This window comes from Strongylocentrotus purpuratus, unplaced genomic scaffold (genome assembly GCF_000002235.5).
Source record: "Strongylocentrotus purpuratus isolate Spur 01 unplaced genomic scaffold, Spur_5.0 spur5_scaffold_14, whole genome shotgun sequence".
In the NCBI taxonomy this organism is placed as follows: Eukaryota; Metazoa; Echinodermata; class Echinoidea; order Camarodonta; family Strongylocentrotidae; genus Strongylocentrotus; species Strongylocentrotus purpuratus.
This window is the reverse complement of record NW_022145599.1, coordinates 16,537,907-16,547,795: the sequence shown is the minus strand read 5'-3', so window position 1 is coordinate 16,547,795 and position 9,889 is coordinate 16,537,907. Positions and strand designations below refer to the sequence as shown.

The 9,889-nt window shown below is 33.8% G+C and overlaps 1 long non-coding RNA gene across 1 annotated transcript; it reads left to right on the top strand.

The window, feature by feature from the left end:
* The first annotated feature begins 200 nt into the window (after nucleotides 1–200).
* On the top strand, nucleotides 201–7,805 carry LOC115923508. Its single transcript, XR_004063923.1, has 5 exons — nucleotides 201–623; nucleotides 3,055–3,113; nucleotides 4,814–4,907; nucleotides 5,453–5,521; nucleotides 6,056–7,805. It is a non-coding gene; the product is annotated as an uncharacterized LOC115923508 (long non-coding RNA).
* The last annotated feature ends 2,084 nt before the right edge of the window (nucleotides 7,806–9,889 follow it).

Genomic DNA, 9,889 nt, shown 5'->3' with positions numbered 1-9,889 from the left:
GAAAGTTTTAGTTCTGACCAATTTTTTAATTAATTTTAAATGTAATTAATGTGCTGCGTGACGTACGGGACCACAGCGTCCCGTACTGTTGTTATTTCTTGTTGTTTCTTGTTTAAAGTCTCTAAATGTCCTGTACGTCACAATCCAAATAGCTTGGACCTGCCCAAAATAAGGAAAGATGGCGAGGGTGGAAAATAGAGAGAGAGAGAGAGATTTAACATGTGAAAGTGAACCAACAAATGTGTGAAAGTGAACCACTTTTGTACGCGTCCCTATTGGTTCACTTTGACAAGCGCCGATTCTGCCGATGTTTCACTTTCACAAGTGTGAAAGTGAACCAAATATGATGTGGAGCGCCATCGTAGTATTACGCACGCCAAACATTATTATTTGTATTCTTTAATTTCTTCATTCTATTTGATTATTTCAACTCGGAAGTGTCTCAAATAATTTTCAAAAATCAAAGTAATATTTTAGATTTAACTCCCTCTCGTGTTTTATGATTTTGAATCATTTAAAGTAAAAAATGATGTACTTGATCTCTTGATCAATTTGAAGCTACGAATTTATCGAAAACTACGCTGTCAACGATCAACTTGGGCAGAGTCGACGGTCCTGAAAAGGTAGCATAAATTTCCTTTTTTTAAATCATTCTGATTATTTAGGTAATCTTATTTTGCTTCCGTATTGAGAAAAGTATATATGTAATGAGTTTTAAATGCTGATGAATTAAGCAATTCAAACTGGAGCCATAAGACAAACCAAGAAAAGTTTTCATTTTCAGCATCCAGCGCTAGCGGGGAGTGCGCCTACGTAAAGCCGAAGCCTAAGGGGACATCGCAGCGTCGATGACTGTCGCGTCACCGCCGCGGCCTCGGTGCAGTGTGTGAAATAATCATGATGAATGTTAGACTTGGACCTAATTAAGAGGGAGGGTATAACGGAAGGATACATGATAAGAGGTCATACACTACCTAACTTCCACTTCCACTGTACAATATAAAGTATAGAGTCTAGGTCTAGTTAAAAAAAACAGATCTAAAAGTAGGCGTTACGCCGTTAGCAACTAACTAGATAATAGATTAGCTAACACTACAGTAACACACTAACACTACAGTTGCACACTTTGCTTTCAGCAGCCATTAAATTTATATTAATTCAGAATGTTAGTGTTGTAGATCTAGATCTATGTGCATTTCATCTAAACTCTTTTACCAGGGGCGGTATTCTCAACATTGTAAGTTTTGTGTTATCTTTTGTTGTATCTTCCAGAGATAACACGGCTGAATATTAATAAGTAATATTATTGTAAGTTGGTATTCTAAAAATCATTTTATCCCTGTGTTATCTCTTGAAGGACCGCCTCTATCTTATCTTTGACATGCACATTTTTATGGACCCTACCAATCAAGATCTATTTTATTTAGTCTAAGCATGATATTGATAAGTAGACTAGGTCAACCAATAGGAGAACCTTATGTCATACTAAAGATCTTGGGCGTAATTAGTTAATTGAGCGCTTATTATGCACGTCATTATATTCGCTGTGACACTTGGATCATGAAGACAAGTCACACTTTCACTTATAGTGGTTAAGAGACATCACACATAAATCGTCATATCCTAGCCAAACTTAAAATTGGTTGTTTGGTTATTTTACCTGACTGCTAAGAAAGCATAAATGCTTGTAAGTAAGCAACCAGACGGCTGATGGCTTTACCTGGTAGTGAGGATTAATGCCTTACCAAAGCGCATCGACTTGGTTTCGAACCACTGATCTACCGACTGAGCTATTGCGCTTCCTCATGTAATTTCTTAGAAAGTTCTCAGATCATCTGTGATGTCTCCGGTCAACACAAAATCTTCTTCCAACTCGTCTATTAGTAATAGTATTGGCATTTTATCACTACGAAAGATACAACCCCCCCCCCCCCTACCTATTGTAAATATTGTTGTAAATACTATGCAAGATAAGATAAGATAAAAGATACAACAATTTTCAGAATACCAATTATTTTGTCATATTATCTATCGTACGCATATGCAAATGAGGATTAAAGCCACACTGTCCTACTTGTAGCTACTTGCTCCCTCTATAGAGAAAACAATGCCTAATCAGTTACCATTGATCCCCATGATTCTCTTTTAATTATGTTAATTAAGAGCTGAGTTGATGAGATAACCATAACCACCTGTCCAGTGACCGTGCAGGGTGGTGTAATCCCTCCTATAAACTAGTACAGATAAGCTTTAAGTGGGATTGTATTAATAATACACATGATTACAACCGCACAAAAGTTTGAGCGCAGGTGTGGCCAAATAAATGAGAGCAGAGTAAAGATACAACAAAAGTTACAACAATTTTCAGAATACCAACTTTATCTTATCTTCAAAGATAAAACAATATTACAGATAACACAGGGTTCAGAATATGGCCCCTGGTTTTGAATAATAATAATAATAATAATAATCTTTTAAAGTTCACTCCAAATTTTATTAAGTTAAACCGAAAATGGAAATTCTTTTTGCCCAATTGATCGTGAGCCCGGCAGCCACTGAGCAGCGCCAGATCGACGTTACTCTATCCCTTATTGTTGAACGCCAAACAAGGTAGCAGCAACTCCCGTCTTTTAACGTCTTTTGGTATGATGCGGCCGGGGTTCGAACCCACGACCTCCTGGTTGTGAGGCGGACGCTCTACTGACTGAGCCAACGCATTTATTATCATCTACTTTGATCTTTGATCTTTAAATACGAGATATACATGTAGAATTGTAGATATACTTTTGTTTTCATTCAGAGTAGATGCTCTATATAGATTTCACATATACTGTTTTGATCTGAAGTAGATATTGATACACTGTATAGTTATAATATTTTGTAGTTATATATACATAGTTTACAGTACATTTTTTTTATAGTAGATAAGAATGTATTGAATTGATCTGTAGTATATATTGACTTACTGTTCTATGGATGTAGATATAATGCTTTGATCTGTAGTAGATGTAGATACACTATTTTGATATATTTAATTCTGTTTTTATTTTTCAGATAGAAGGTAGCACAGCTATTGAAGTTCTGTTTGGGGATGATGGAGATGGTGGTAACTGGTAAGAACAGTGTTGTTGATTTTATTTACTTTTTTTCAATTTAATTGTTTTTGTGTGTATAATTGATTGTCTAAACCACACATATTTATTAATTCAATATTGAAATTTTAAAGATATTTTTTGACACAGGGCTGTATTTCATTAGAATTTATTTGTTAAAATACTTGATATAAATTCATTAATAGCAAATTACAGTCATAATTACTCATTCAATATTAGAATATTATAAGAGTAAGGAATCAATAATTATAAAATGGAAAAGAAAAATGATTAGAGACTGGATGGAGGAGATATGATAAGTGAACAAAATGTGAGGTAGAACCAGTGAAGCATGAACAACTGAGGCTCATTCAAATATGATGCAGTAAACTGCAGCAAAACAACTCCGCACTTTTTAAATGTGTATCAATGGCAACTGCGTGTAACAAAGGTCCTACGCTTATTTACTGAGATCTGTGTTATAAGATAAAGAAAGTTTAAGCAGATTACGGTTCATGTCATTAAACAAAATTGGCAGTATACTGCGGCATAAGTGGACAAGGCTTAAGAAGGGATACCGGTAATCACCATTATAAGAATAATAAGAAAGTAGGTAGGAATAAATTAATAATAAAAATAATATTACGCTTTTATATAGTGCTTAATACATCAACAATGTATGTACAGTATGCATCACCAATGTGCTTTACAGATATATTATTACCCCGGTCATCAGATTCAGGCTTGCCCGCACACAATGTATGCTCATTCTCTACTCCCTTGGGAGCTTCCAGCCAGGTGTCATTTCACAGATGCTCACAATGCTGAGCAAACTACTTTCGCATCCTACCGGGTACCCATTTAACACCTGAGTGGAGAGTGGCAATTGTAAATTAATGTCTCGAATTGGAATTCAAGTATAGGTTTATACCACGTAGAGGTGCCGTGGTCGAGTGATATGTCACGGGACTGTGGATCACAAGGTCCGCGGTTCGAGTCCCGCCGCGGCACTAATGTCCTTTGGCAAGACATTAATCTACATTTGCCACACTCAACCCAGGTGAGGTAAATGGGTACCTGATAGGATTATTCCTTGAAATGCACTGCCCTGATAACCGCTTTAAGCTAAAGCTAGGGTTCAGTAATAATTTCCTAACTCTTTGGAAGCGCATAGGGATGTTATATAATGTGATATGCCATATACAAGAATATGTATGCAGTAAATTTCAGTATCTTTATTTTAATCATCGTAGAGAATTTTGTCTTCAGCTGTCAGAGATAGTATTAAAGTACAGACTTTTAAAGCACCATGTCATAATGATTTCATTTGTTATAGCTCTTGTAAATGAACAAGTTTAAAGGGCATTCCTACCTTTGAAATAAGTTCATTAATTTGTATTACAGCAGAAAAAAAAAGGGAATAAGAATGGCGATAGAGTGAAATATATTGGGCCAGTACCGTTATAAGAAAGTTATGAATGTTTGAGATATGAGATCACTAAGTCTATGAGAATTTCACATTGGCAGTTTGGTGAAAGGATTATGACATAAACTCTCTCATTTGTTCTGTACAAAAAAGTCATCATTTTTTGTTTTTCTTGTAAGTGCCTTCTCCCTTCGGGCAAGATTCAAAATATATTATAGATAGCAGTGTTATAGTTCCTCTAAAGAGAATTGACCCTCCTGAGTCATAAATTTCATTATTTATATTTGATTTTTAGTAATTTTGTGTGTTGGAACAAATGGAAAAGTTGTCCGCCCCTACATCATAGAGACATTACAGATCCAGCCAAATATGGAAAGCCTAGACCTATAGTGAGTATAACTTTCAAAAATGCATAACTTTCTCATGTTTTGTCCGATTTCATTCAAACTTCACCAGCCTACTTCTCTAATTGTTCTGCTCTCCTCTAGAGTAGTTTGCTGTCGAGATTGGATTTCCCTTTAACTGCAACTAGGCATAGCCAGGAGACACTAGGGGACCATGCCTAGTATCCCTAATGCTAACCAAATTTTGGCCCCAGTTATTTATTTTAAATTTATTTTAAATACATGTATTGATATTTGAATAAGTTGACATAATTGTGTTGATTTGTACAATTTCTAGTGATTACACTTTATTGTGGATATGTTCACTTTCCATGCTATTATCAATTATCTAAAGGTTCTGCCTCCAGCACGATGTTATATGTATTCTCGATTGCCTTTCTTTAAACTATTTAGATAAAATCTTTGATCATGCTATTTTACATTTTCTTATCAAATTCTGTGTTTTTGCTAAGTCTACAGATGTATATTAGACTGTAACATATTTAGATTTATTATTTCTCCTTTTTCTTGTAATTTTCTTTTCTTTATAGTATAGCAGCAGATGAGACATTCATTGTCATTGCACCAGAAGACAAAGAGCCAGAAAAGAAAAAGAAAAGGTTATTAAGAATGAATATGAATATTGTACTAGAACCTTTTACTGATAATAATAATACCCATAGTAATGATAATTTATCTTGTATAGTGCATGATAATAATTAAAGAGAAAATACTTCAAAATAGGTTACAGATTGAGGTTCCTTATATCTGATTAGCATTTGGAATAAATAAAATGTGTATTAAGAGCAGACTGAGATTTGTCTATTGTAGTAATAGAGAGTAATAGAGAGAGATTATTCTGTAAAACTGGGGCAGCATGAGCAATGAATGTTCACCATACATGTATGTTTTTGTCAGAATAGGAAGAACAATAAAGATTTGTTTTGTTTACATGATTGAAGATCTCCTATTGGTCTGTATGCAGTGAGTAACTCATTTGAATAAGAAAAAGCTTGGTGTTGATAATGCAACTTATTCATAGATAATATGAGTAATATGAATTTGTATCTTCAATTATTTTTTTTAAACAACATGATTATTATTAATATATTTTCTTTCTAAATTGTCTTACTTTAAATCTCTTTGCAACACAGTACTTGTGCCCGACCATTAAAGCCCAACCAGAAGTGAGTTAGAAGTGAACAGAGCAGGCCATACGAGGAAACGCCCTTTACATATTTCTCCAGTAACCTGACACAAACTGCCTGGAAGAGTTCACTGGGTTTTCATTGAAATTGGCACTTAACACTCATACATGTATCTGCTTTTTATTTACATCTGGGAAAGGATCTTTACTGCTACCATCTGTAAGAGGAAACTACTTTTTTAACCATGATCCATTGGAGTTGGTTGCTAGGCCAAGCCAAGAGCCAAACACAAGATAGACACTATATTGGTCTGGTTGGGGTAGAAACAAAGTGATACTAACCACTGTCAAAATATGCCAATTATAATCAAGGATCACATGGCCACAAACCTACTTTAGAGGTCTTAGAGTTGATGAGCTTGCATACTGCAGTGTAGATTGATAAAGGATGCTTGACAAGCATGAAGAGATGTCACCGTGCAAGATATATTTGGAACATGTGTTCTGTTTGTGCTACACCTCTACAATTATTTAAAGAAATGCCTATTGCCAGGTGAATGATTCTTCTTGCCAAACTGAACAAGCTCCATCTCAACTCCTTCCAGACTTTGCTTTCCTCGTTAAAGGGATAATGAAGAGCATACCCCTCAAACATTGCTCTTTTGATCCCAATGATGCTCATTGATTTCCTGCTCATGGCTGTTGAGTTGACTCACTATATGTAGAACAAAATTGGACTTCAAGTCCAATTTAAAGGGCAAAACAACCGTTGTAAAAAAATCATTTGTATGTAAGCAGAAATTAAGAGAAACAGAATGGCAAACGTTTGAAATAAATCAGAATGATGAAAAATGTATGAATGTTTGAAAGATGAGATCACTAAAGCCATGTGAATCTCAAACTGAAAATTTTGACATAGTAGCAATATTGAGGTGCAAGCCTTCAGCTAAATCCTCATTGTTTTGATATAAATAATTGGTATTGGTATTGTGCAATTCTTGGGGCTAAAGGATGATATCCAGGGAAAACACAGGTGAACTTGTTCGTGAACATGCCAGGACAAGCCAACTCGTATATTTATTCATATTTTATATACACACTGTACATGTATTCATTTGTTAGTGTACCTTGAGATCAATTTCTAAATTTTCTGGTTATGTTTTTTTATTTGAGATAAACTGTATTTGAATTTCCCATTTTGTAATAATTAAGGTTGACTAATGGATGATGGACTTCAGCTTAGCAATACACATGTAAATAAATCTATACAAATTTATTTCAATAGTATATACCGGTAGACCATTTCTTACAAGATGATCTCTACTTAAATACATGTACATGTAGCTAATTTAGAGCACTGATCAAAATGTATGTAAAATGTAAGAGGAAGCTTGGAACATTGGTAACTATGTTTTTATATGAGACATATTATTTTATGAGGTTAAAGATAATCATAGTATACAAAGACTAATACGACCAGGTTAATTAACTTGTTATATGTACATTCAAGTTTGTTAAGATGAGCTTTCATTGTGGTCTACATGTTTTATCATATACTGTACATTGCTGCTTCTGACCATTCACAGATTTAAAGTTGAGTCGGAATACTTTATTGACCCCAACTTCCCATGATGTAACTTACTCAGTAAATTTAGATTATATTGCTAAATTTCTTGGGAAAGGTAAACATGTTCTTATGATTTGTACATGTGTATATGCCAACTTTTCTTTAAAACATTTCAAGATAAGTATACAAATACATGTACGGTATTCATATTTGTTAGCAGATGTTCCTGCATTTATTGATAAATCAAATACAAAACATTCAAATAACAATAATAGTATATAATATAATTGATTTACATAAAGAGTGACAACTGGAATACACACATAAAAATGCATATGATTGAAAACTTGAAAGTATATATAGAGGTAAGTAAAAGAATCAAGATAAACGCAGAGGCCAACTATCATAAGCATGAATGCTTGAGTCCATGGCAGCCGGGAAAGGTGGGGGTGGGGGGGGGGGGGGGTACATGGCGCTGTTATAGGAATATGTAGGAGAACAGAGAGTCATGTATGAAAGTGCATTTAACTTTAACAGTGTAAAGTGTCATTTACTTCATTATATTATCTTGTTCAATATCTTTGTTTTTTTCAGGAGTATGTGGGCTAAACTGCCTAAAAAAAGATGAAGAAACAAATAACTTGGACCCCCCCCCGCCAAAAAAAGAGACTTTTGTATAGTTATTTGTGTATTTAATAACAGTGTAATTATTTATTAGGTTCAAATACTATGCAATAACTTTGTGTGTATATGTATATATATATCTATAACATACAGTGTATTTGTGTATTTATTTCCAAGAGAGTCACAACAAGTTTTGTGCATTTGTCAAATTTCTTTCATTGCATTATGAATAATTATTCTGGGTAATTAATGCATGTAATAAAGCTCAAAGCCATGATCCAACTGAGGCACGTAGCTTGTTATTGTTCAAATCTCACCTGCCCAGGACAAAAAATTAAAATACATGTACTACTACTACACTGTGTGCAACACACCCCCTTCGTGGAGAAAGGAAAGTAGAAGAGAGAACACCTTTAACAAATATGGGAGATAAAGAAATAATTAAATAAAGAGGAAAATGATGAGGAAGATGAATGAGAATTGCATGAGATTAAAATGAGTACATAGATCAAAATATAGAGAAAAAGAGTGGCATATGGATTTAATATTTGTTGGTGTTTGTTAGGGGATGAGATGATGTGCTGTGAGTGCTGCTTTTGCAAGTAGTGTCGAGTGACGAAAACATTGGCTCTTTAAGTTACTTACTTTCATATTAAAGTAGATACAATGAATGGCAGTCTATTTTCATTCAATGTTATCTTAATAACTTAAATTAATAACATTTTACCTCAAAGGGTAAAGTTGACATTACACTTTCCAGCTAACAAATTTTGTATTGCCGAAGATTTTGATCCCTCCTTTTCTCAAAAGTTTGAGCTAAATGGCTTATTTTTAGTATTTGATACCATGAGTAGTTCAGCTGGGCATGTGCCCAACAAATTTATTCTTGAGTCAGATGTAACAAAGAATTACCAACTCGTGGACAAAGGGGCAAACAGATTCAGATCTAGATTCACCTTCAAAATAAATTTATTTACCATTAAAAAAAAATAGCAAAAACATAAATAACATGACAAAAATATATTTTTGATAACAAAGATGTTTCAGGAAAATCTCAGGAAATAATGGTTGAACTGTACTAACTTCATAATATAATCAATATATGATTCACAAGTTATGACCTTCATGATAATTGATAAATATTTTTGTAGAAAATAGTAGGATATGTATAAAAGAAAAAGAAGCTATGCTTGTTTATTACATGCATAAAAACTAACGTTAGGTAACGTATGAGTGGGTCATTGAAAATGAACCAGGGCCACAATCACCACATCTTCCCTACATATCAAAGCATGCAATGTTACTATCATCATATATTATAATCAAACAATTATAATGTTAATATGTTATTTTACCATTATTTTCTTTCATATACAAATACAGTACAAAAACATTGATAATATGTACATGTCATGTACATATATTTGTTTTAACGTATCCCTAAAGGGACTGATTGATTGATTGAAATGGTATGTACATGTATTAAATAATAAACACACATGGCCGCTAGGCAGCTGGATTAAGTTGGATATACATGCACCATGCAATGCAATACAAGTTGGGGAAAACAGCAAAATGCAATCGGTTATTACATATTCATAATTTACAAGCATATCATAACAAATGTATAGCAAAATAAACATATGGACT